The sequence below is a fragment of the Acomys minous genome (genome assembly GCF_964271855.1).
Source record: "Acomys minous genome assembly, chromosome: 11".
Lineage (NCBI taxonomy): Eukaryota > Metazoa > Chordata > Mammalia > Rodentia > Muridae > Acomys > Acomys minous.
In genome coordinates, this window is record NC_140492.1 from 59,955,684 (window position 1) to 59,980,448 (window position 24,765).

At 48.8% G+C, this 24,765-nt stretch overlaps 1 long non-coding RNA gene across 2 annotated transcripts; it reads right to left on the reverse strand.

The window, feature by feature from the left end:
• Positions 1–987: 987 nt before the first annotated feature.
• On the reverse strand, positions 988–7,579 carry LOC311608567. 2 transcript variants are annotated; one of them, XR_014783015.1, is made up of 3 exons: positions 7,261–7,579; positions 4,797–4,931; positions 988–2,401 (listed from the first exon to the last, which is right to left on the reverse strand). It is a non-coding gene; the product is annotated as an uncharacterized lncRNA (long non-coding RNA). The 2 variants fall into 2 exon arrangements; XR_014783016.1 differs by lacking the exon at positions 7,261–7,579 and adding an exon at positions 5,025–5,188.
• Positions 7,580–24,765: the final 17,186 nt, after the last annotated feature.

Sequence of the window (24,765 nt, forward strand, 5' to 3'; positions counted from 1 at the left end):
TGAGGCCCGTGCCCTTGCCTCAATTTCTCTTGTAATCTGATCTTCCCAAGGCCTACTTTCCATGCATTAGGAATGCAATAAATGTCTGCTAACGTAAATTCCTAGAGACTGAGTTTCTCCAAGCTAATCAAAGGAACGAAGGCCACTTAAGGAGGACCAATATTTTTTTGCCTCTATTTGAAAATCCCAATTTTGTCTTTAAAATAAAAAGGGGAAAGAAAAGAAAACTTATGCCCTGACACATTGTCGCAAATATAGTTTAGATTGATCAGAATGACCAGGGAAATGGCCTCAACTCTCTCTACTTTTTTAAAAAAATATTTGTTTGTTTGTTTTGTGTCAGAGCCTGCTGTTAAGGTCAAAGTCTGGCATTAAGTGCAGCCCCTGAGCTCAGTCCTAGCCGATGGACTCCCATCCTCAGCTGGGTTTCTTCCTCGTTCCCTGATCTGAGGAGACCAGATCCTCTAAAGGAGTGTCTGTCACATAGCCCTCAGGGAGATCACAAGCCCAGCCCTTTCCAGAGTTGGTGGTGCACACCTTTAATCCCAGCACTGGCGGAGACAGAAGCAGGCAGATATCTGTGAGTTCGAGGCGAGCCTGGTCTACAGAGTCCAGAAGAGCCAGGGATACACAGAGAAATAAAACAAACAAACAAACAAATAAAACCCCAAACCTCAGTGTGCACCTCAGGATTCCTGGAAATACCCACCCTATGCTAATGAGATGTCTTGGTGTCTTGACTTTCAACCAATGACTGTTTCCCATACCTCTAACCATACCTGGAGTTCTTCCCCCAGCCCCATTCCCATAGGATATTAAGTACTGCATCCCCCTCTTATGATAGGACTGTGCTGCTACATGCAAATGAAGCATCCCTGGACCCCTAGCCCCAGCAAATCAAACACATTCACCCTCCCACTGCCCTAGGTTTATAAGTCCCTGTTTCACACGAAATAAAAGGGGCTGCCATCATCTATTTCACCACATCATTTATTCCGGGGAAGGGAGGGATTCCCTCCTCCCTGAAGAGTTTGCTGCTGGACTCCCGAGATTGGCGACTGCCTGGGTTGCTGCTGAAGCCTGCCCTTGCCTGCCTTGTCAGCAGGGCTAGCAGCTGACCACCAATGAAGCAGCAGCCAGACCTGTGTTCTGGCCGTGAAATTAACAGGCACAGGTGTTCACCCACATCTTCTGCTGACCGAGGGGCTGTAACAATGCGGTATCACCGCGGGCTTTGGAATTCCCGAATTTCTGCTGCTGTCTGGTACTGGCAATCTCATTAAATTAAGTCTCATTAAAAGGAGCTACTTGTAACATAGTGGAAAGGTTCTTCCACACCCTGGGTGAGATCGGGAGCTTTGTGCACAGACCTCACTCTGAGCTCATTAGCAGTTCCTGAAGGACGAGGAACCCAGGACTCTTGTGATTCCATCCACTCCGCCTGGTCTACGAGAGGGGAGAGCACTCCTGGTGCAGTTTACCGCAGCGGTGGCAGGAGCAGCTGGGAGTACGGAATGGTGGTTTTGTTTTTTTCAAGACAGGGTTTCTGTGTGTAGCCCTGACTACCCTGGAACTCTCTCTGCAGACCAGGCTGGCCTTGAACTCAGAGACCCACCTGCCTCTGCCTCCCAAGTGCTGGGATTAAAGGTGTGCGCCACCACCGCCTGGCTAACTCTCTACTACTATTTACTGGTAAAGGTACTGCCTTAGGGTTCTCTAGAGGAACAGAACCTATAGAACGAACACGCACACACACACACACACACACACACACACACACACACACACACACACACACGAAAATTTACTAGAATGACTTACAGGCTATGGTCCAGCTAGTCCAACAATGTGTACTGCCTACAGAAGGTCCAAGAATCCAGTAGTTGTTCAGCTCATGAGGAGGACTCTCTGCTGTTCTTCAGTGTATACCAGGATCCCAAAGAAATTAGGCTCTAACGCCAGTGGAGGAATAGACTCATCACTGAGAGACAGAGCAAGCAGGCAAAAAGTGAGCAAGCTTCCTTCTTCCGTGTTCTTCGTATTGGCGGTCAGCCGAAGGTGCTGCCCAGATTAAAGGTGCATCTTCCCACCTCAAAAGACCTGCCTTTAAAAAATGCGGCTTCCCACTTCAAATGATTTAATTAAGGAAAAAATAAACACAAAAACGAAACCCTCACACGTGCATGCAGCCAACTGGGCTTTAGTGAATTCCAGACGTAGTCAAGTTGACAACCAAGAGCAGCCATCACAGTTACATATGGTTTTTTACAGTAGAGTGTACAACACCAGTTCTTTCACCTTGCTATTATAAACTAGCAGCAGCAACAAGGAATCAATCAATCGTCTTGAGCTTTGTCAAGATTATGCAGCTTTCCAGGTGAGTTAAACAGATCCCGAGAGGCTGAAAGAAAATCATAATCAAAGCCACCGACCAGGCAAAGCAGCATGAAGGCTTCCAAGTGGACTGTGTGGGGGGGGGGGTAGTGAGACCCATGGGAAACTTGAGCATCCTTCAGCTCCTCTGACACCAGCCTCTCCACTTGGCTCACAAACCGCCTCGCCTTCTTTACACAGCTAAGTGAAATCCACTCACCCCATCTGAGGAATAAACCGACCACAAAACAAACCTATTAAAAGGCCACTCAGGTCTGCCTTAAGTGAGCCAAAACAGAGAAGCCTACATACAAGCGTTTTCAGAGAGATGTGCTTTGCATTTCCATTCTGAAAGCTTGTAGCTGAGTCTATACTGGAGATCCCTGTGGGGAGAGAGAGAGAGCAAGCCTGGAATAGCCGAGGCTGAAGTGGAGCCCAGGACTGTGTGCTTGCTGCTGTAGAATGCAAACCCAGCCGTCTTGGAGCGACAAAAGGCTCTTCTCAGACAGAGAAAGAAATGGTTAAATAGAAAAACTCAGATCTTAAGGTTGGGTGAGACCTGGGTTCAAACTCCAGATTTACTCCACGGCAGTTCTGCAGCCCAGGTTTTAAAGTGGTGGTTGAAAATCAAAGGTTTAGGGTTGGACCAGTGCATTTGGTGGCTCCTAGTGCCACAGGTGGTATGGGGAACATACTTGCCTACTCTCCTTTACAGCCACAATGGCTTCTAGAAAAGGTGATAAGAGCATTCCAGGAAGGAGGAGAGCTAGGAAGGTCCCTGTCACACTGTGGAAAGTAAGAGAAGCCCTCAGGTCAGGGTGGCTACGGCGGGAAGGTAGCGGACTCCGGTAGAGGGGGCCATGAGAGTAGAAAGAAGAGCAGGAGCAGGCACGGCAGCCCAGCTCACTGGCAGGCGTGAACTCCAAAGACAAAGCTAGGAATAAGGTCAGCTGTTGGGGCCGGGGTTGGGGACGCTTAGAGATGCAGTTTGTACTTCTTCCTGTGTGAGGAATGCTAGGAGGAGGCTGCCCTGGAGATGTGCGATGGGCCCATCTGACTTTCGCCTTGCTGAACCACTGGCTCTGGATGGGCCTGAGGCAGGACCACTCCTACCTTACTGCTACCCAGCCTGCCTCAGAAGCCCTTGAGAGACCCATTGGGGAAGGCAGCAGGCTATTGGGCACTCTGGCCACTGGGCATGGGTTCTATGGGGGGCGGGGAAATGCAGAGAAGTTGGGAAGAAAACTGTCCACACGTACGTATCACGAGGGACAGGCCGAGTCCTGCCACCTGTGCTGGCGAGAGCTACGTGTACTGAGATATAGGGTACAGCAGGATGGAGCAGCAGCAGGGTGGAGATACCTAGCTATGTCCTGACTGAGCCCACTGGCCAGGAGCAGACAGTGGGCTTCTCTACAGCTGACCTCAGCCCTACCACACTAGGGGACCTTTCCACCAAGAACAGCAGGAACCCAGGGGACAGGACAAGGGAGACAGGGCAGGCCAAAGGAATAGTTCTGACTCAACACTGGACCTTGCATTACTTGAAGAGCTCTTCAAAAGGAGCCCCAAACCGAAAACAAAAATCTTTTGTCTGCCTCCCATCCTCCCCACCCCAAACCAGGAGCTCTTAGACTCAGTCAGTCAGTTTCTTTCTGCTCCTCAAGAGGATTTGGAGTGCTAGAAGCTAAAATGATGAGCTACAGATGAGCACACCTGTAATCCCCAGCTCTTGGGGAGGCAGAGGCAGGCAGAGCTCTGTGAGTTCGAGGCCAGCATGGTCTACAAAGTGAGTCCAGGCTAGCTAAGGCTACACAGAGAAACCCTGTCTTGATGATGGGAGGAGGAGGAGAAAAAGGAGGGAGGAGGAGGAGGAGGAGGGAGGAGGGGGAGGAGGGAGGGGGGAGGAGGGAGGAGGGAGGAAGAGGAGGAAGGAGAAGGGGAAAGGGTGCGTAGGACAAGAAAAAAAGGTGCCACTGTCACACCCATCACAAGTACAGCACAGAGACCACAGCCCACCTTGAGGTGAGCCTCAAACACAGCTTCTCTCTCTGGGCCTCAACGTCTTCATCTACAAGCTGAGGGTTAGAGCACTGCAGGAGAATCATTGTGAACACTGAACAGTGGTGTAGGCGAAGCACTGGCCACGTAGCTGTGCCCAGAGCAGCATTCCCAGCCCCAGCCAGCTTCATTTCCTGCCTCTGGGAAGCAGGGCCTGCAGGGGCCCCGTCACACAATAGGTGTGCCGAGAGGGATTGTCCTTTTCTTCTTCTGCCGCAGAGATTCTTCCGTGAGCACCCTGAAGGGTTCCAGGGTGAGACATTTTATACTACATATTTCTCAAAGAGGTCAGTCCTGGGAGAGGGAGTAGTGCCAGAAGCAGGCAGCGTGGGGCAGGTGTAGCAAGGAGACTGGCTGCTCACCTCTAGCTAGAAGGAAGAGGTACATCCGCGCCAACGCACCAGCTCTTACAAAAACAGACCGGCTTGAGTGTGCAGAGAGGGTGGTCCAGGCAGTCCGCCGTGGGAGCATCATCAGCACAGAGGAGGTGTGATGGCCTGCAACCAAATCAGAGAGGACATGGGGCTGGGGGAGGAGTGCCGCTGCGGGGAGCAGAGTGCGGGCACGGTACAATGGCTCCGTGATGTCACCAGACTGAAGGCTTCTAACGTGCTTTTTCTCTCGATGTCTTTGTGAGTGGAAAAGGAAAGAGCCGGCCTACACCAAGCCTCCTCCGTGCCGAGCCCACTGCCCCGTGGATAGTCCGTCTGTGTCACGTGAACACACTGGCACTAGGCACTCACAGAGGAGGAAGTGCGAGTTCAGGGCGGTTAGGGATGTGTCCAAGGTTACGTGGCTAAAAATAAGCCAACCCAGAGTGAAATTTGGCTTTGCCTGATCCGTAGCCCTCAGGCCTTCCCGGTTCTACCTGTTCGCTTGCGAACACGCCTTTCTCTCCAGCTCCTGGCTTCAAGGAAGTCATGGTGCGTCATGTTCTGTTAGCAATAAGTTGGCACAAAGGCGGAATGTGTGCAACCTGAAAACCAGACTCGACAGAAAGTGCTTCTGCTTCAAGGTCAAGGTGGACTGCCAAAAAGGGATGGGCCCTCCTCCTCCTCCTCCTGGTGGGCCAGAGACAATTCGGTCAATCTTGGTTATCCCGAGGGAAGAGCAGGGTCAGGGCCCCAGATTCAGCTTAAAAAGGCAACAGCCCAAACGTAGGAAGCCCCAGGAGTCTCATTTTCTATGTCTTCTTGCTGTTTAAGCCTGGGAGATTACATTTAGAGGTACATTCTGAGTTGGGAAATACGATGACAAAGGTTCATCCGGCATAGAATGTCTCAGAGGGAAGGCTCAAAGTACCTACTTCCTCAGCTGGGGCTGGCAGAGTGAGACCCGGACACTTCAGGATTTGTACTCCAAATCAGGTTGAGGAAGCTGGTCTGAGCATGTGAGCCCAAGGGCCTGATTAGGTGTGAAACCTTCTGTTTACCCGAAGCCAGGGCTCAGAGAAACAAGGCAACTCATCAAAGATTGCACAGACCCCGAAAGGCAGAACCCAGGGCTAAGGCTTGGGCCTGTGGGCTTCACTCTGGAGCTGCTCTAAGGGGAACCAACTCCCCCGACAGGAACACTGAGACTGTCCGCTCTCCTCATGGCCTGGGTTGGTTTTGCTAGAGTGATAGGATATCATCTAATCTGCTGGTTAACACTTTGTAGACAGGACATGGAGGCTCGGCATAGAAAACCAGCTCGCTTTAAGGCCAGAGCAAGGTTAAGAATGGGATGTTCGATCACAGATCTGCCTGTGGTCAGCAGTGAGTGATCTTTCCATTTATGTCTGATAAGTACGAACCATTTGGCTATGATGTGTGTGTGTGTATTATATATATATATATATATATATATATATATATATATATTTATTTATTTATTTATATTTATAATATATTTATATTTATTATATATATGGAGGTGTAGAATGTATGTATGTGTATATATGTGTACATATATGTATATGTGTGTATACATGTGTGTAGACATATATACACCTACATATACATATATACACATGGTATGCACACATACATAATGTGCATGCATGTATATGTGCTTGCATACATTGTATATCCAATAATGTGTCCACATAATATACATGGTCACCACCACCCTCATCCCCACACACTCTGATGAGAAGACAGTGGCCACCCCATCCCACCCTTTTCCTTCAGATAAGCATACTGTCCTAGTCAGAATACTTGGAACCGGGCAGTTTGTACAGAAACTGGCATTTGTTCTGGTTCCCAGACCTGGAGGTTTCCAAATCCAGGAGCACAGTGCTTGGCATCTGCTCAGCATCTGGAAAGGGTAGCCTTTTAGTGACAAAAGAGACAATACCTGAGAGACGGCCTCACTGTAGCGCTTGCTGTAGCTATCCCAGGCCAGCAAGGGTGAGAAGCCATCCTGAGAAAGCCTTTCTTCCTTTCCTGAGAGCTTTAACTCCATGCCCCAGACTCCCTCGCCACAACCTACCACCAACATCACCGTGTGGAAGAACCAAGAATCGAACACATGAACTTCGGGTGGAAAGGGGGTGACACACACTCAAACCATATCTCTCTACTTTTACGAAGAAGATTTAAAAAAAAAAAAAAGATGTGGCCTAATTTTAAAGCAGTCAGCAAAGGGTTCCTCAGACATCTGGTTCTTCCATGGTTTGAAAGCCCCTGCATTTTGGCACACAGACCTAGAAAGTTGAAGCAGAAAGCTGGGTCCCACACTCCACGGTATTTTCCTCAACCCCCGCCCCCAAAACACTAAGCAGATCTCCAGCATTCTTGGTGACAAGAAACTTCTGACAACAATTTGCTTACTCTCAAAACTTACCTGGTCCCACAGCCACCTTCCCTCTGGGCAGCTTGCAGGGGCCTGCATGCCATTTTGCCCTGGGGAAGAAAAGGTCGGGAGCCCCTTCTGCCTCTTTGCCAGCCAGGATCCATTTGCTTTACTACCCGGCTGAAGCTGTTCCCATGCTTCCCCCAAGGAAACATTTCCTGCAGCCTAAGAGAAGGAAACCAGGGTGCTCTTCCCCAGGGGTCCCTGCAGTCTCCTGGCCATCTTCTCCAAGCCCAAGACGTGACTTGTCCTTTAAGACAGGCTTGCGAGAAGGACGCACTGATGCCCGGCTTTGCATTTCTGCACAATCCTTCTGGCGCCGGGGCTGGAAATGATCTGTGCAGGGCACCCAGCCAACCTAATTGTTCCCATACTCACAGATGCAGGGGATCCCAGCTCACTGGTCCAGGGGAAGGAAGGAACCTCCCTCTTTTTGACAGTATCTCTCCCTAATGGATGCGCTTAGCGGTAGTGGCTTCCTGGGAGGAGGGTGGGATGACCTGGGTCTGGAAAGATGGGTAGGATTTGCTGAGGGCATCTATATGACAGGGAGGTGGGATAAGCTGTAGTTTGGGACAGTGAATGAACCTGGAACTTGGGGTGAAGCAAGGGAGAAAGTCAGGTAGTTGCTGGGGAGAAAGAAGATATAGCAGCTAGAAATCCTGAGAGGAATGGAGTGTGTGTGTGTGTGTGTGTGTGTGTGTGTGTGTGTGTACACGTGTGTGAAGAAGGTTCAAGTGGGATCGTTCCAGGAGGGTTATTGGCAAAGCTGTGATCTAGGAAAACCACAAACAGTGCAGGGAATTAGACCTGGAGCCCGGGTGTTGTCACCTCTAGGCACAAAAAGATAGTGACCGGGACGGAGAGAGTTATGCAAAGCAAGCTGTCTTGAAACAGAAACCAAGGACACAACTAGACAATTACCCAGTGGAGATCCAGGCAGTGAGGACTGTCGTGTTTAAGGTTTAGGACCTCACATGTGCACAGGTGCCTTCAAGCCCCTAGCAGCCTTCACAGGATGTATCTCTTGTAAAATGTGTAAAAATCAGGTATTTTTAAATCCTAGTTTCTTTTTTACAATACACACCGAATGTTGGGTGGCTTTTGAGGCATGGTAGGCATCTTCACAAACTGGTTAATGGGGAGATGGGTTTGGGAAGTGGACTACATTTAAATTGCTTTTGTGTCATCCACCTAATTCGCTGCTAGCTCTCCAGTTGCCCTTGGATCTTGTGACTGTTCTATTGGTAGAGAGGTAAAGCCTGCAAGTCCACTGGGCAGGGTTCACCATCCCAAGCTGATCTGGGAAGCTAACATCTTTGAAGATGTCTGAGCTTAACTTCCCTGGAAATGGATAGGAAATGATGTGGAGGAGGCTTCCACTGAAGATGTGTGTGCTAGGGACCGAGGAGGGCAGCATTTGGAGAGGCTGGCTGGCCTGAGTGGCCACAGGTGGTCATGTGACCTCCTGAGGACCAGTGGGGCCCAGAGTACACTCTATAGACCATAACAGAAAACTCACCGTGTGCCACTCTACCCGAGACAAACTGGCTTACAAGTGTTGCTGTCACCATCCTGGAAGCAGTGGATATCTACAAGGACACACTTGTGCCCTTCTGGCTATTAAGGAATGGTCTCCATTGAATTAGAATTTCCCTAAGAATGCTATGTTGGAGGAGGGGAAAGGCTAAAGGGTCTGGTGTCATCCAGAGGCGTTTGTCTTCCAGGAAGAGACTTCACTCAGTTCTGGAAGCTAGTTAGACAGTTTTATGGGACAGGCTCCAGCCTAGATACAAACGGGCAGTGATGGGCAGAACTGACCTTGACCAGGGCTGCTTGCCTCCTGCCTTCTATTTAAAACTAAACCTTGGGCTGGTGAGATAGCTCAGGCATTAAGAACACTTGTCAGTCTTGTAGGGGACTTGAGCTTGGTACCCAGTTACCCTCATGGTTGCTTACAGTTGTCCATAACTCTGGTTACAGGCGATCCAATGCCTTCTTTTGGCCTCTTTGGGCACCTGACATGCATGTAGTGCACAAATATATATTTAGGCACATAAAATAAATTTAAACTCGAACCTCACATCAAGACTCCAAAGATGGATATGGGGGTCCCTGGGCCTCTTTGTTCCCATCTCTAGTCTTACCACATGGGATAAAAATCTCCTTTCTTTGCTTTGCACTGTTGCTGGTCTCTTCCATTGGTGTGTTGAAAAAAGGTGACCAAGCTTAGCTTGTAAGGACTGACAGAGCTAAGGGAGGCTTTGACACCAACAACCCCAGGGACACTTATCATTTCAAAGACTCCCTGCACAGGGAGACTTAAGGGGTCTGAAATCTTTGTTTCCTAGGAAGGAAATGATAGTGGTCTTTCCAAATTTAAAAGCAACTTGGACAATTATAACTTGGACAGTAATAAATCCTTGGCCCAGTTCTCCTTTCACAGATGTCCTTCCATTACTCCACACTGACTGGGAGGGGTGGCCTCCCAGGAAAAGAGTGGACAGTGGATGAGGAGGCACAAGCTGAAGACAGCAGTGGCACAGCTAGGTAACATGGACACAAACTGTATTAGCCTTGAATGTTGAGGCCAGCCTGCATCTTACTCTCAGAAAAAGGCGGGTATAAAATCAGAACTCTGTATTAAGGGGTCAAAGGATCCTTCAATCTGGGGTTAGATCTGTAGACAGAGCTCAGTACATCCAGCCATGCTGGATCTTGCACACTGGCTAGGGAGAAGGCGCATGCCCTGTTTCTTTTTTCCCATGGTCTCTGAGTCTGGAGGAGAGAGCACAGAGAAACAGTATGAAGCCTGGGGCACAGTACAGTCAGCAGTGGCCATGACAACACAGCCAGAGGTGGCCTGGCTCCTTGTGGGAAGTCAGCAGCTGGGATCCTGCTGGCCTGGTGATCCCCTCACCCCTTACCATCCAAGGCAGCTCCGTGTGGCTGGTGTCTACCCCACAGACAGAGTCAGACCTCCCTGGAATGGTCAGAGCCCAAGCCTGGGGTGGAGGTCCCTCCATGGTCTCTTTCCCCAACTCCTTCCTAAGGGATCCCTGGGGGGATTTTCAGAGTCACCATCGGTCTCCTTTCTAGTGGGTCTCACTCTGTGCCCTCTTTGGCTCACATCACCCACTCTTTGTCCTCTGCTGGAAGGACAGATCCCTGGGCCCACAGCTTATTTCTAACTGGCTGGTTTCCTGGCCTCCTTTAAACTGTCTATTGAAGGCTTCTTCTTAGGTCTCACAGAATACTTCAAAGGTCATGTATTCAAAAACCAAACTCACTACTACCCACAGTGCTCCCTTTACAACACTGCTGGGCTGGGCCGTTTACCTTTTCCTTTCCCAACCCCTGACCTTTCAGTCCAGGCCACTGTCTGGACTCCCTCTAGTACGCCTTGCTCTGCTCCAGCTATCTGCCCAGTTTCCCCACTCTACTCAGTGTCAAATGTAATGGCTGACGTAGGCCATGGCATTTCACTGCTCGGTGACCTTCTGTGCAAACTGAACCCAAACCAATCAGCTGGACCATCTCTAGTCAAAACATGCACGCGATATCGCAGCTACGTTAAACCATGAAATCATGTGTTTATTATTTGCACTCAGACAGTGTCTCTCTCCCCTCCTGTTAGTCAGAGAAACTCATAAAGGGATGGGGTCTGTACATTTCTGGTACTTGGGAAAGGGTTCGCACCACAGATGAGCGCTTCACCCTGCTCGTCATCCCATACATTACTGCTCTCCTTTCTTTCTCTTCCCACTACCAAGCTGGCCAAACTCCACCCTCACTCTCTTCTTCTCGACACTCAGCCTTCTTACGTAGTTCCCACTGAGGGCCTTCCTTCCATAGCCCTCCTGCCACTCCCTGCCAACTTCTGTCAACACGGGTGCACACCACATAGTGTTCAGGCGAGTGCACACACAGGCACACACCGCACAGAACGCGCACATGAGCCTTGCTTCATTTTCCTCCCCCCTCCCCCCAAGCACTCATCTCTCACTGTCTTTAGAGTGTTTGTCTGAAGAGAGACCGGGAAGGGCTAGTCTTTCTCTTTTATAACAACTCTCCCAGAACACACCCGCGGGTCCCAGGGGAACAACATGGATTCCTTCCGAAGCTAACATCCTCAAGGACCTAACAACCTCACACTAGACAGCGTCTCTTAGCATTGCTATATGCTTACACCAGCTGTCTGGGAAGCTTTTAGCCAGTCAAGTTAACATCCAACACTCACCATCACGATATACAATAGCAATTTTTATAGTTTTTTCTTTATAAACATTTAAAAATGTTATGTGCATTGGTGTTTTGCCTGAGTGTATGAAGAACAAATATTCTTTTGCCCAGAATACTTTGAATCTGTTGGGCAGTAGTGGTGCATGTCTTTAATCCCAGTACTGGGGGGGGGGGGGGGAGGGTAGAGGCAGATGGATCTCTGTGAGTTCAAGGTTGGCCTAGTCTACAGAGTAAGTTCCAGGATAGCCAGAGAAACCCTGTCTTGACAAAAGAGAGAGAGCAGAGACAGAGAGGGAGAGATAGATAGAGATAGATAGATAGAGTTAGAGAGAGAGAGAACAAATGAGGTAGGAGGGTCACCACAAAAGGGATTCTTTATTGAGCCACTCTGAGTCAGACAGGGCCTTTGCTGGACTCACATCTTGGAGAGGGAGGTTCTTTTGCCCCCGCCCATTACCTGGAGAAATAAGACCAGAGAGATCTGGTCTCTCTGCTAAAAGAATTGGACTTTCCATTCTGGAAGGACCTGTTTTTGCCCTCCCTGTAACCTTGCAAAAAACAGAATCAACAATTTTCATCCTTTCTTAGAGTTAAAAGTCCTTCTCTCTATTCTCCTAGTTTCCTCTTGCTCAGCTCAATCAGTTACATAAATAGCAGCTTCTTATTATTATTATTTCTCTTCCTTCTTCTCTTCCTCCTCCTTCTTTTGTTTTTGTTTTTGTTGTTGTTGTTTTTGGTTTTGGTTTTTTGGTTTGTTTGTTTTTTTGTTTTTTGTTTTTTGTTTTTTTTTGAGACAGGGTTTTTCTGTTAGCCTTGGCTGTTCTGGACTTGCTTTATAGACCAGGATGGTCTCATACTCACAGAGACCCACCTGCCTCTGCCTCCTGAGTACTGGGATTACAGGTGTGCACTGGTGCAAAATAGCTTCTTGCCAGGTGTGGTGGCACACGTCTTGAATTCCAGCACTCAGGAGGTAGAGACAAGGCTGATAGCTGTGAGTTCGAGGCCAGCCTGGTCTACAAAATGAGTCCAGGATATCCAAGGCTACACAGAGTAGACTCTGTCTCAACAAAACAAAACAAAACAAAACAAAACAGGCTTCTTAACACTCCCTATCATGGCAACTCAGACAAGGGCTGGCTTCTACCCCTCGTGGACGGCTCAGAAAATACTGCATTTCCTTTCTCATGAGGCCAGGGGCCTTGTGCTCCCTTTTTTCCACCTTGCTGGTCTGAGGGTTCTGCCCATACTTCACAGGGGCCTCAGTGAATCTTAAGTAGTGCAGGGTAGGCTTTCTATCTTTCATTGCCACCTCCTCATAGTTCTCCGACCTGTTCATTAGGTCAGATGTTCATTGGGTCTCATGATCCAGTGGTCTGTGTGACGAAATCATAGATAAGCCCAAAAGTGTGCTTCACTAATCTCTTGAGTGTTTCTCAATCTAATCAAGTTGGCAGTTATGATGAGTCATCACAAAGAAAAAAGAGATAGGAGAAAGATGGGATCACTTCTCAGGGTGGGATCTAGAAAGTGCCTTGACATTTGCGAAAAAGAGGCCAGAGAGTTTGGAATAGCAAATAACCAAGTGCGGCCTGAGGCAGGACTGAGACAACCCAGCTTAGAAAGACGCATTCACAGCATTGTAGGGACAGATTCCACTGAGTTTTGGTAAACTGCAAGGACATGACAAACATGAACATAGGGCACAATGACATAAAAGTACATAAAGATGGCCGCAGAACTAAATGACCATGGGCTTTAGAGCCCAAAGAGGAGTGAGGAGGGTCAAAGGAGAAGGAAGGACAGAGGCTCCACCTGCAGAAAATAAGTAGTCTGCAAACCCTCACACACAGCAGAGTCACAGACTGGAACACAGATGAGGGGCGGGGCTGGGATGAGAATGAAGAATGCGACTTTCTAGAAAATTCCCAGAAGGTGGTGATGGTGCAGGGTCAGAAGATGTCCCTTGAGACTGGTGGCTTGAACGTGAATGGCCCTGTAAGCTCAAATGTTTGACTGCTTGGTTTCCATTTGGTGGAACTGTTTAGGAAAGATTAGGAGGTGTGGCTTTGTTGGAAGAGGTGTGTCACCCAGGGTGGACTTTGAGGCTTCAAAAGCCCACACCAGTCTCTATCTCTGTCTCCTGCTTGTGGATCAGTTTTAAGCCCTCAGCTACGACCCCAGAGCCATGCCTGCCTACTGCCGTGCTCACTACCATAATGATCCTAGATTCAGCCTCTGAAATGTTCTTTTACAAGCTGCCTTGGTTAGAGTGCCTCTTCACAACAATAGAACAGTATCCAAGACAGAAAGCAACTTTGTTAAAGAGATCAGAGCAAGAAATGCCTGGGTGGTGGCGGTGAGGGAAGTGCCCTGTTAGCTGAGTGCCAGTTGCAGAGTTTCTTAGGACTGGACTTTCCATCTGGAAGATGAGTTGATGATGAGGTGAAGGGCAAGAGTTGACTTCTGTGTACCATGGAACTGTGCCTGACAAAGTATGTGGTCAATAAATGTCGCTGTCCATTCAACACTGTGTGGTGGCTGGTATGTGTTAAAGGCTCCGGCGCTGGCAAAGTGCTCGGCGATGCCAGGCATAACACATATTCTCTTTGTGTTTAGGCCTAGTAATTAAAAAACCCAACTGGAGCAGCCTGAGCGATGAGAATAACAAGAAACCCGTGGGTCTGGGGGCAGCACATGTGCTAATCACGCATGATGGCTTAAGCTTGATCCTTACAGCTGAAGGAAAAGAAAAGATCCAGCCTTGAGGTCACCGGTTCACGGCTGCTGTGGCAGACGGTTCTGTGGAAACCTCAGGACCAGGCCAGGAAAGAAGGGAGAAAAGCCTGAAGGACAAAAGAAAAAAAAAGAAAGAAAGAAAGAAAGAAAGACAAACATCTTCTTATGATGGCACACTTTCTTTTCTCACAGTGAATACCTCAGAGACTTCTGCCAACAAGCTTAGTGGCCAGAACTGTCACATGGCCATCCTTAGCTGCCTATCAGGGTGTAAAATGAAGAGCCTTTGTGGTTCTCCTCTTCCCTGGGGGCCTGATGGCCACCAACCCACTGAGACAAGGGGAGCAGAAGAGACGCAGGGCCTGGATGGCCGTAAGCACGACAGACATCAAACACTCCGGGAACCACTTCAGGAGCTAGTTCAGCTTTACTCAGGGAGAACAAAGTCTACATAGGACTTGAGGAGTGGGTGGGAGCTTCCAGGATAGGTGTTCATAATTTGTTGAAACCAGGCACTTCTAGAATGCTTAGTTTGTATTTGGCAGCACGCTTCTATCATATGAACGGGAACATAGTACCTAATTATCCTATAGGTGTGGAGGTGATAGATAGCAGGGAGCTGTGGCAAGGGTCATATATCAAAGGTGGTTAGGGGCATCTGTGTCTAAAGGCACTCTGCAGATGAAGTCAGGCAGAGAGCCAGAGGTCCTATTGGGGAGAGGGAGTCCTGCACCTAAATACCAAGCTCAGAATGGCTGTCCAAACAGGGAGGACTGTAATCTCAAACAGCAGGGTCCTTCCAACATCCTTAACTTTCTAGATTCTGGCGGAGATGGCAGGGAAAGGAGGTTGAAGTGGGTGTTGATAGCCAGCCAAGGTCTCTGCCAGGTGATGGATCGAAGTTTGAAAGCCACAGGTTTGATGACTCATGTGGGTTTGAGGCCTACAATTCATTCTATACCTTTGTGACAGTTGGAATAAGAAATGCTCCCATGTAGGCTCAGGCATCTGAATACTTCACCCCCAGTGAGTGGTGCCTCTGGGGAGGTTACTGGAACCCTTAGAAGGTGTGGCCTTGCTGGAGGGAGTACATCACTGGGAGTGGGCTTTGAGAGTTTATAGTTACACCTGACTTCCCATTCAGTCTCTCTGCTTCCTGTGTGCAGTCAAGATGTGATCACTCAGCTTCTAGCTCTGGCCTCCTGCTGCCATGCATTTCTCCCCGCTAGTGATCGCTAGCCTTCTGGAACCCTAAGCCAAAATAAACTCTTTTTTTTCCCCCCTCAGAAGTCACTTTTAGCTATGATGTTTTATCACAGCAGCAAAAGTAACTAATACAGTCCTCCTGTGTATGGAGCAGAGTGAGACACACACACACACACACACACACACACACACACACACACACATACACACACACACACATGTTGCTTTTTGTCCTGGGAATTTTATATCGCATGGTTTTGTAGGCTCACTTGGAAGCAGCTCTTTGTCTCCCATCCCCTCTGCATCTCACATCCACCCTCAGAGTCTCACAGTCTCCCAGGCTCATGCCTTGATCAGTCACTAAACCAGGCCCCAAACCTGCAATGAAGGTTTGTGGCGTAGCCTTCATGAACCTACCAGACTAGATGCATTGCATGTTATGTTTTTCAAATTTCTAAACAACAGGGACCAGCTTGTTAAATAAAGTGGCTTGTTTGATTAAAAAAAAAAAAAAAAGACAAGTTTGTCCACAAACTTCCTTTAGCAGAAGAAGGAGAAGAAGAGGAGGAGGAGGAGAAAAAGAAGAAGAGAAGAAGAAGAAGAAGAAGAGAAGAAGAAGAAGAAGAAGAAGAAGAAGAAGAAGAAGAAGAGAAGGAGGGGGAGAAGAAGAAGAAAATAAAAAGAAAGCTAGCTCTGCATGGCTGATTCGGGTGTTGAATGACTCTGCCTCTTTGAACATCTGTCTGCTCTCCCCTCCTGGACTCACAAGTTTTTTCTGAGGACGAGGCTGATTTATTTCCATCCTCAGGGGCACATTTAATGCAGGCACATAGTACGAACTCCAGAAATATTTGCAGTGGGGAATGGAATCTAGTTTATGTCTTTAATAAAGACTGTCAAATTGGCGACTGGGCTCGTGTTCACTTTGGGTGTGTACTCTGGCTCGCTGGGATATGAGCGGAACAATGAATTGTTTTAAGGCTTAGAAACCACTTTGTGTGAGGCCATCCTGGCACGAGATACACGTATCATGTCCCAGTGAGGTCCCTTCAGGGAGACCTAGGCAGGATCAACTATCCTAGAATATGTGCTGTGTCCTGTCTGTTCCTCACACATCCGCTTCCCTTTGTATAAACCATGAGGAGAATTGGCTCTTTCCACAGAAGGAAGTGCTGGGGAAGCTCCAGGGAGTTGAGCCATGGTGCCTTTTCCCTCCTTTCTGTCTCTTTCGCTTTATTTCTAGAGTTCTCTTTAACGCACATATTAATTCCTAATCTCCAATGCTCAGAGAAGTCTTTCGTGAACCTTCTGCCTGTTCTTACATCTTGAGGCTGAATCCATCAGAAAGAGGATTTTTACCACCACAAGGAGAACAATGTCAGTTTGTTTCAATTCAAAGCAAACAAGGCACGATGAGATTTCATTACAACTTTTTTGTCATGCTTTTTTAAAAAAAACCCTTTATACATTTCTTTGGACCACGGATGAGATGAAGGTGCAACAGTGACCTGTCTCCCGGAGTCTCCCAATCTCTATCCTAGTTTGCTTTCCATCGCTGTGCCAAAGACCGTGACCTAAAGAGACTGGGTAGGGGGGGCGTAGGGGAGGGGATGTTTATTTCACCTTACAGCCTTCAGTCCTTCACCAAGGGAAGTCAGGGCAGGAACTCAAAGCAGGAACTAAAGTAGAGGCCATAAAGAAACACTGCTTACTGATGTGTCTTTTCATGGCTTGCTCAGCCTGCTTTCTTAGACAATGCAGGAGCACCTGCCCAAGGGTAGCCCTGTCTGTAGCAGGCTGGCCCCTCCCACATCAATCATTAATCAAGAACATGCACTGCTGGCTTGCCTACAGGCCAGTCTGACGGGAGGATTTTTTTTTTTCAGTTGAGGTTTCCTTTTCCTAGATGACTTCAGCTTGAGTCAAGTTGAAAAAAAAAAAAAAAAAAAAAAAAAAAAAAAAAAAAAAAAAAAGAACAAAACAACAACAAAAACCAAACAACAACCCACCATCACCACCACCACCAAAAAACAACCCCCTAAAACCTGACCAACACACCCACAGACATCACTGAGAGCTTTTACTCCCTGGACTAATTGAGACCGCGTTGCTCCGGGACATGTTTTGGGAGCCACCTGCTGCCGGGAAGGCAGGCAGGGGAGGTCAGCATGACCTGATGCTTAATTATGTCCAACTGTTTCTAGTTTTGATCCACCCACAGGAAGGATGCTTGGATGTGAAAAGAACCATCTTTGTGTGGTTGGAGCTCTTTCCCTGCTGTGGCGCCGGGAGAAACAGGCTGGCCTGGAATCTGACAGCTCGAGGCTCTAGCCGTAGTTGTACATCTTGGGGCAAGTGACCTAGCCTTCCTGGCACTCAGTTTCTCCATCTATAAAATGAGGCAACGACTATTTACCTAGGACATCTGTAGGCTAGCCTTGATTATGTCTGTCTCATACTTTGGTTGTGAGGTGGTTGGGGGTGTGTGGTTGTGTACATGGGGGTGTAACCATGTTGGTTACAAGGAGGTATGGTTAAAAGTATCTGCTTCAACTGTCCTTTCTAAAGCCTCCCAGGTTCTGGGCCCTGCATAGTTTTATTGGTTGTTCTTATTAATTCCTTGTTGATCCGTCAGCCCCAGCTCTACTTCATTCATTTATTTAAAAAACAAAAAAACAAAAAAACCTGAGACCTACGATTCAGACACTGGCTTCTGAAGGTCTTTCCTGCCACTTGAGAGGACTTCCTTGGAATTCTCTCCCTCTCTTCCTCCCCCTCCTCTCCTCCTCCTCCCTCGTGTGTGTGTGTGTGTGTGTGTGTGTGTGTGTGCGCGCGCGCGCGCGCGCGCGCGCGCCCATGGAGGCCCAAAAGGGGGCATAGGCTTCTCTGGAACTACAGTTACAGGCAGTTGTGAACCTCCTAACACTAGGAACTAATCTTGGGTCCTCTGGAAGAGCATCAAGTGCTCTTAACTGCTGAACTATTTCTCCAGCCCAGGCTGCTCAGGATTAGTTGTCACACTGTGTGCTTGCCTTTCCACTGTCCCCTAGGCTGCCGCTTACAAAATGAGAGGGGGTGGAGCTTTCTTCTACACGCTTGAAACACTTCCTGCTGGAGACTGTCGTACTGTGGCCAGAAGGGAGGTTCCCCGGTAGAACTGTGGTGCCAATGTGAGATGTGGACCTACATTGGCAGTTCACCCTCCTCTGTTCTGGGGAGCCCTGGGAGGGCCTCATCCCCTGCTGGTCATTTTTCCTGGACACCTTAAGGAAAGGGGTAGGGGACAGAAACACACAGTGAGACATAAGCAAACACAGACAGGAAAGCAAATGAGACAGAAACAAAGGGAGACGGGCCTGCAGACAGTTGGCAGGAGCTGGGGCTCTGAGGGGGGCACTCAGAGAGATGGGGTGGGGGAAGCAAACTGAACACGTAGGGGAGACGCTTAGGGGCAGTCAGGACAAAACAGTGGCACAGCTGAAGCTGTAGATGTTGCACCCAGAAATCTTCACGCCGAGCTTGTTTCTTGGCTTTCGGTAGCCAGCGGAGGATCATGTTCAGAAGACATGCTTTAGAAAGTGGGCCAGGCAGACTTACAGGGACAGCTGGGCTTCAGCTGCGGTCCACAGTGGCCAGCCCTTTAATCCAGGGCCTAGTCAACAGGAGGGGAGCTCAGACTCTTTCCCCTCAGCCTCTCTTGAGACAAAGATGAGGCTCTGGTAGCCCATTGCAGCCAGGGCTGTTGGAGCACAGCATAGCGGAGTGTCCAAGGACACAGTAGGGAGCCTGCCAGAGACCTGGGGCTGCATCCCTCTGGACCAATCTGGCCAGATGGGCCTCTGCTGGCATATAGCCTTCAGGAATGCTTCTCTTACAGCAGAGAGGCCAATAGCCATGTTCTCTGCCTCCCTGGGCAAGCTGCTCTGGCTTTAGCACAGCACCTTCAGAAGCCCCCAAAGGCAGGATCACCTCAAAGACCCCAAGTGCTAACGGGGCTAGGGGTTGTCCCAACCCTGGGGCCTCTCTAGCCTGTCCTGTGTTCCCCTATTCCTTCCTGTGTCTCTTCAGCTACCCACCACAGCTAAGCCTTCTGCTGTACCCTGGCTGGCATGTTGGCCTACTCCTCTCTCCTAAGGATAGGGAGCCCTATCCCCAGGGTCCCTGTCTCTGGTGGCTAGCTCTGTTGCTGGCCTAGAAGGGCACAGTGCTTGAGCCCCATAAGATGTGTTTCTGTTTCCCTGTTGGAAAGGATGGAGACTCTTAAAAAAAAAAATCCCAGTGTTGTTGACCTGCCCCTGCCCCCCCTCCACATTCCCCAGTAGACATTGTTATATGATCAATAATGTCAGAGAAAGCAAAGTGTGAGTCCTGTGAGACGAGGGTGCGGAGTGACAGCAGAGTCATACACACAGTGGGATCGCTCTGAGAGCTGGCACTATCAGCAGGCAGCCTGATCCTTCATGAACATGGTGGTCTTGTTCTGCTTCCGTTTTCTGTGGTCTGCGGAGCATCTCCTGGTGCACCATCACGCCACATTCTCCCCGTGCTCCTTCCAGTGGGCAACCCTGAGACTGCAGTTTCTTCAGGATTACATGCTATAGCCAGGACCCTACTGCGGGTCCAGGATTCAAAGCCTAGGCACTTGCCACTGCAGCTTTACGCAGGAAACACTGGTCCCAGCAGAACACTATGCCCTGCCCGCCCTTTATTTCCACTCTGGAAAGGAAAGCCCATAGCAGCAGGAAAGATCTCACCTGCTGTGAAACAGGGGGTCAAACAGTCCCCGAAACAAAGTGAACGTCCAGCCTGGGGGATTCTCTCTCAGCCTCCTGACCTCATAGTGTTTGCTAGAAGCGGTCAAGCCTACTCTGTGCAAGGCAGAAAAAAAGCGGGTGGTGCCATGAATGTTCATCTTCCCCGCCCCCAGAATCAGCCCCCTCTTTGAACTTGGAGCCTATGTGACTTGGAGGAGCGCCTCTGTTGTTTATTCACAACCCAGCTGGGTGTGTTTTGTTATAGCATCTGATGCGACTGCAGTAAGACACAGTTGCTTGGCAGTGGAGTGAGTCGTGGCCACAGTCCACAAAGGGACCTGGGGGGGATGCTGCGTGCTTGTTGCACCTTGCCTTGCTTATGGCTGAACTGTAAGAACTCCACTGCTGTGAGGTGTAGTGTAGTAGGGCCAGACCTTTGCTAACATTTCAGTACTGAAAGGCACTCTCAGTTGATTCTATGGGATTTTTCTGATGATACTTTTCTTTCTTTTATTATAGCATCAGTCTTATTATACATATATATGTATTTATATATATATCTTTATAGTTCTCTATATAGATCTATATCTATATATCTTTAGATATCTCTTTCCATACATATACTATACACATACGTATACTGTCCAAGTTCACACTGGGGAGTCTGCCAGAGACCTGGAGCTGTACCCCTCTGTATATGTAGGTACATCATATGTATATATATGGACACACAACACATATATACACACACATTTATGAACATATATGGACACATATGAGCATACACAAACACACACACACACATATATATATATATAAAGAGAGAAAGAGAGAGAGAGGGAAAGGGGGGGGCGGGAGAGAGGGAGAGAGAGGGAGGAAAGTCCCATTTTGTAGCCCAGTATATCCCTGGACTTGTAATCCTCCTGCATGTTTTGATTTTAGAAGTCAGGAAGCACAAACATGGCATGCATGCTTTCTGGTAGAGACTTAGCAGCACAGGTAGCCATCTTCGAGCAGTGAACCAAAAGAAATCCCAGGGGACTGTGCAGTGTGGTGGTCAGCGCGCTCTGCCGGGTGTGGCAGGCTTCACCTGGGAAAGAAGGCTCAGCTTTTTGCTTGTCACCTCAGAGGCCCTGGGAAGCAGCACACCTTCTCTGAGCCTTAGTTGCCTCAGGAAAGGGGATGGTACCAGCTTCTTCTTGCCAGTTTTGTGAGGATGAGATGAGGAGGCGTATAGGAAGCAGAGAGGGCAGACTCTAAGAGGGTGCCCTGGATTTGCCTCCTGATGTTTACGCCTGCATCTGACCTCCCCCTACCTAGGAGGTGTTTGCGTTGAGCGCTGTGGCCAACAGAATCCAGTAAAGAGGTGGAAAGCCACTTTCAAAGTTGCATCTTGGAACACATTGAGACTACTTGTCCAGCTGCTCTCTCTTTGTGGGGAAGACATTGCCACACTGTGAACAGCCCTTTGGAAGGTTCATGTGACAAGAAACTGAAGCCCCTGCACAGCCATTTTAGAATGGATACTAGATCCACAGTCAAGTCCAAAGAAGCACAGCCAAATCGATCCTCAATTCCCAGCCTTCGGAAATGAACTGTTGCTTGTGCAGCAATAGATAAGCATAAGATAGGCTCTCAGTCCAAGGCATTGATTTTATCATTATTAATATTAACAAGCACCTCTAAAGAATAATCAAACTCCTAAAGCCCTAACCCTGACAAATCAACTTAGGCCTGGTATTCTCAGTTCCTTTATGTTGCGGTTGATAAGACCTTCTCACCAAAATCAATTTAGGGAAGGAAAGGGTTAGCTTTTCTAGGCTTGCAGGTCACAGACCATCATTGGGAGAAGCTAGGGCGGGAGGGAGGCAGAAACCATGAAGGAAGCCTCTTACTGGCTTGTTCTCTGCCTTGCTCCCTGACCCATGCTCAGCCAGCTCTTTTATACAACCCAGGCCACCTGCCTAGAGATGGTGCCACCCACACTGGGCTGGGCCCTACAACACGGATCATCAATCAAGACAATCTCTCATGGACATGGCCATAGCCCATTCTGATCTGGGCCATAGCCCATTCCAATCTGGGAAATCACTCAGTTGAGACTCCCCCAGATTATTCTAGGCTGTTGCAAGCTGGTAGCTGAAGCTAACAAAGACACAGGGAATGGTGGCTCACACTTGTAATCCCTACCCTTGGAAGGCAGGATTCCCATGATTTGAAGGCTAGGTTGGGCTATATATACGGTGAATTCCATGCCAGCCTGGGCCACAGAGTAAGACTCACGTCTCAAACAACAACAGCAACAATCAAAAAATAAAGGAAACAGATACAAAACCAAGAAAACTAGTATGATTGTTTAAAAAAAAAAAACCCAAAAAACAAACCAATCCTCTATTCTTCAAAAGATCTTTCTTGTTGGTTTCCTCTCGGGTTTGAAGACGAGGCTGAATGAGATTTGCTTTCCCATGGAGTGGCTATTGGCTTTATGTAACAATTTACGATTATTTTAAAATAAATTCATAAATGTGAAATATCAGCTGCCTAGCTTTCCAAAAGCACGTGGGTGGCCGTGGTATGACCTCGTGTGGGGTTGGTTTCCATCACAGCGGGAAGTTCCTTCCCGTGCGGGCTAGGTGTCCAGCAGGTTCGGAATGTGTGGCTTATGTAGAGCAAAGTGCCTGGAACACACCAGGTCTTGTCCTCTGCCCAGCAGCTCCAAGGCAGGAGAAAGGGAGTCCTTTGTTCTGGCAGGTACAGCCAGGAGGTGCAGCGAGTGGCTGGCTGGTCTTGGGGAGACCGGCTCTCCTGACATGCTCCCGGTTACTGTTGGCCTTGGTCCTTGGCGTCAATAGTCAGTTGTTCATGGCCACGGTTGTACAACGGACACTTCAAGAATGCCCAGAACCTAGGGGGCTGGAAAGATGGCTCAGAGGTTAAGAGCATGGACTGCTCTTCCAGAGGTCCTGAGTTCAATTCCCAGCAACCACATGGTGGCTCACAACCATCTATAATGTAATCTGATGCCCTCTTCTGGTGTGCAGGTGTGCATCTAGGCAGAGCACTGTATATACAATAAATAAATATTAAAAAAAAAAAAAAAAAGAACGCCCAGAACCAAACTCAGTCCCATTTCCAGTCTCCGCCAGTGACAGCCAACTTTCTCAGAAGCCTGTCTTGTTTTTTTCTCCCCTTCCTCCTCCTACTGACCACGTACCTAGGTCAAATTCTTTTAATTAAACCTTCAAGCCGTTTTCTACTCTTGTTCCCCTCTGCCAGCATCTTGGCTCAAGTCCCCCCTCTCCGTTGTTGGGGTGCTCTCAGAGAGTGGAATGCCTTTGGTGAAAGGCAGCCCTAGAGTGTGCAAAGGACTTAGCATGGTGGGCAAAAAAAATACAGCAGGGACTTTAAGAGAACAGACACACACACACACCCTTTTTAGAGATGTTATCCGAACACAAGCACCAGTGAAAGATAAATCCCCCCCCAACCCCACCCCAAGAATTTTCTCGTCCCTCCTGGCAATTCAGTAGGTTCTCCTTTCATCTGTAACAACCAGATAACCCATTAAGACAAAGTGAGCTGTTAGGGCGCATGTCTTTAATCCCAGCACTCAGGTGGCAGAGGCAGGCAGATCTCTCTGAGTTCGAGGCCAGCCTGGTCTACAAAGTGAGTCCAGGACAGCCTAGGCTACACAGAGAAACCCTGTCTCAGAAGAAGAAGAAGAAGAAGAAGAAGAAGAAGAAGAAGAAGAAGACGGCATGCAGAAGGGGGTGGGGCATCTCCATCTTACTAGCTCAAAGTGAGGCCAGGGTCTTGTCTGGGACAGTGACTGACAAAACCAGCAACCAGGGATGGAGATAGAGCCCTAGAAGCTGAAGTTTGGGGCAGTGCGGAGCACCCGAGGCCCTGGTACTGATCCAGGAAGGGTATTCAGCACTAGCTGCCTAGATGGACAGAATCTAAGTGGTGGCCATTGACGAGGCAAGTCAGGAGCCATGCTCGAGGAACCTCATTCTAAAGACCTTTGCTAGCCCATAATCAGGAAGCTCGTCTAGGAGTCAGAACCTGAAGGTAGGAGCAGGGCAAAGAAAGGCACGTGACATGGGCACAGGCTAAAGTCCTCTCCTGGGGTTTAACTTCCTGGTGCAGGCAGATGCATGGTGGGTAAAAGGAATATCTCACTGTCATTGTTTCTTTTTTCTTTTCACCTATGGGTCTGCAGGCCTAGAGCACAGAAACCAACAGTGAGATCACAAACGGCTCCAAGTGTAGTTAACAGGAAGAGGCTATTGCTAGTGCGACCAAGTCCTAGCGCAGTGATGAAGGCTGCTTGGAGGCTGCTGGCCTGTCATGTAAACGCTGGAACTGTCTGGTCCCTCCTGTCACTCTTGACAGGTTAGAGAGGGAATTCCTGCTGCCTGCAGAGGCTTCCAACTCTCACACTGTAGGGAAGCACGGAGTGCTTGTGGTTGACAGTGTGCCAGGGAAGACAAAAGGAACTATGTCCGACAGGCTGAAGCCAGGGCACGACCCAGTGGGTGTTTACGGTATGTGG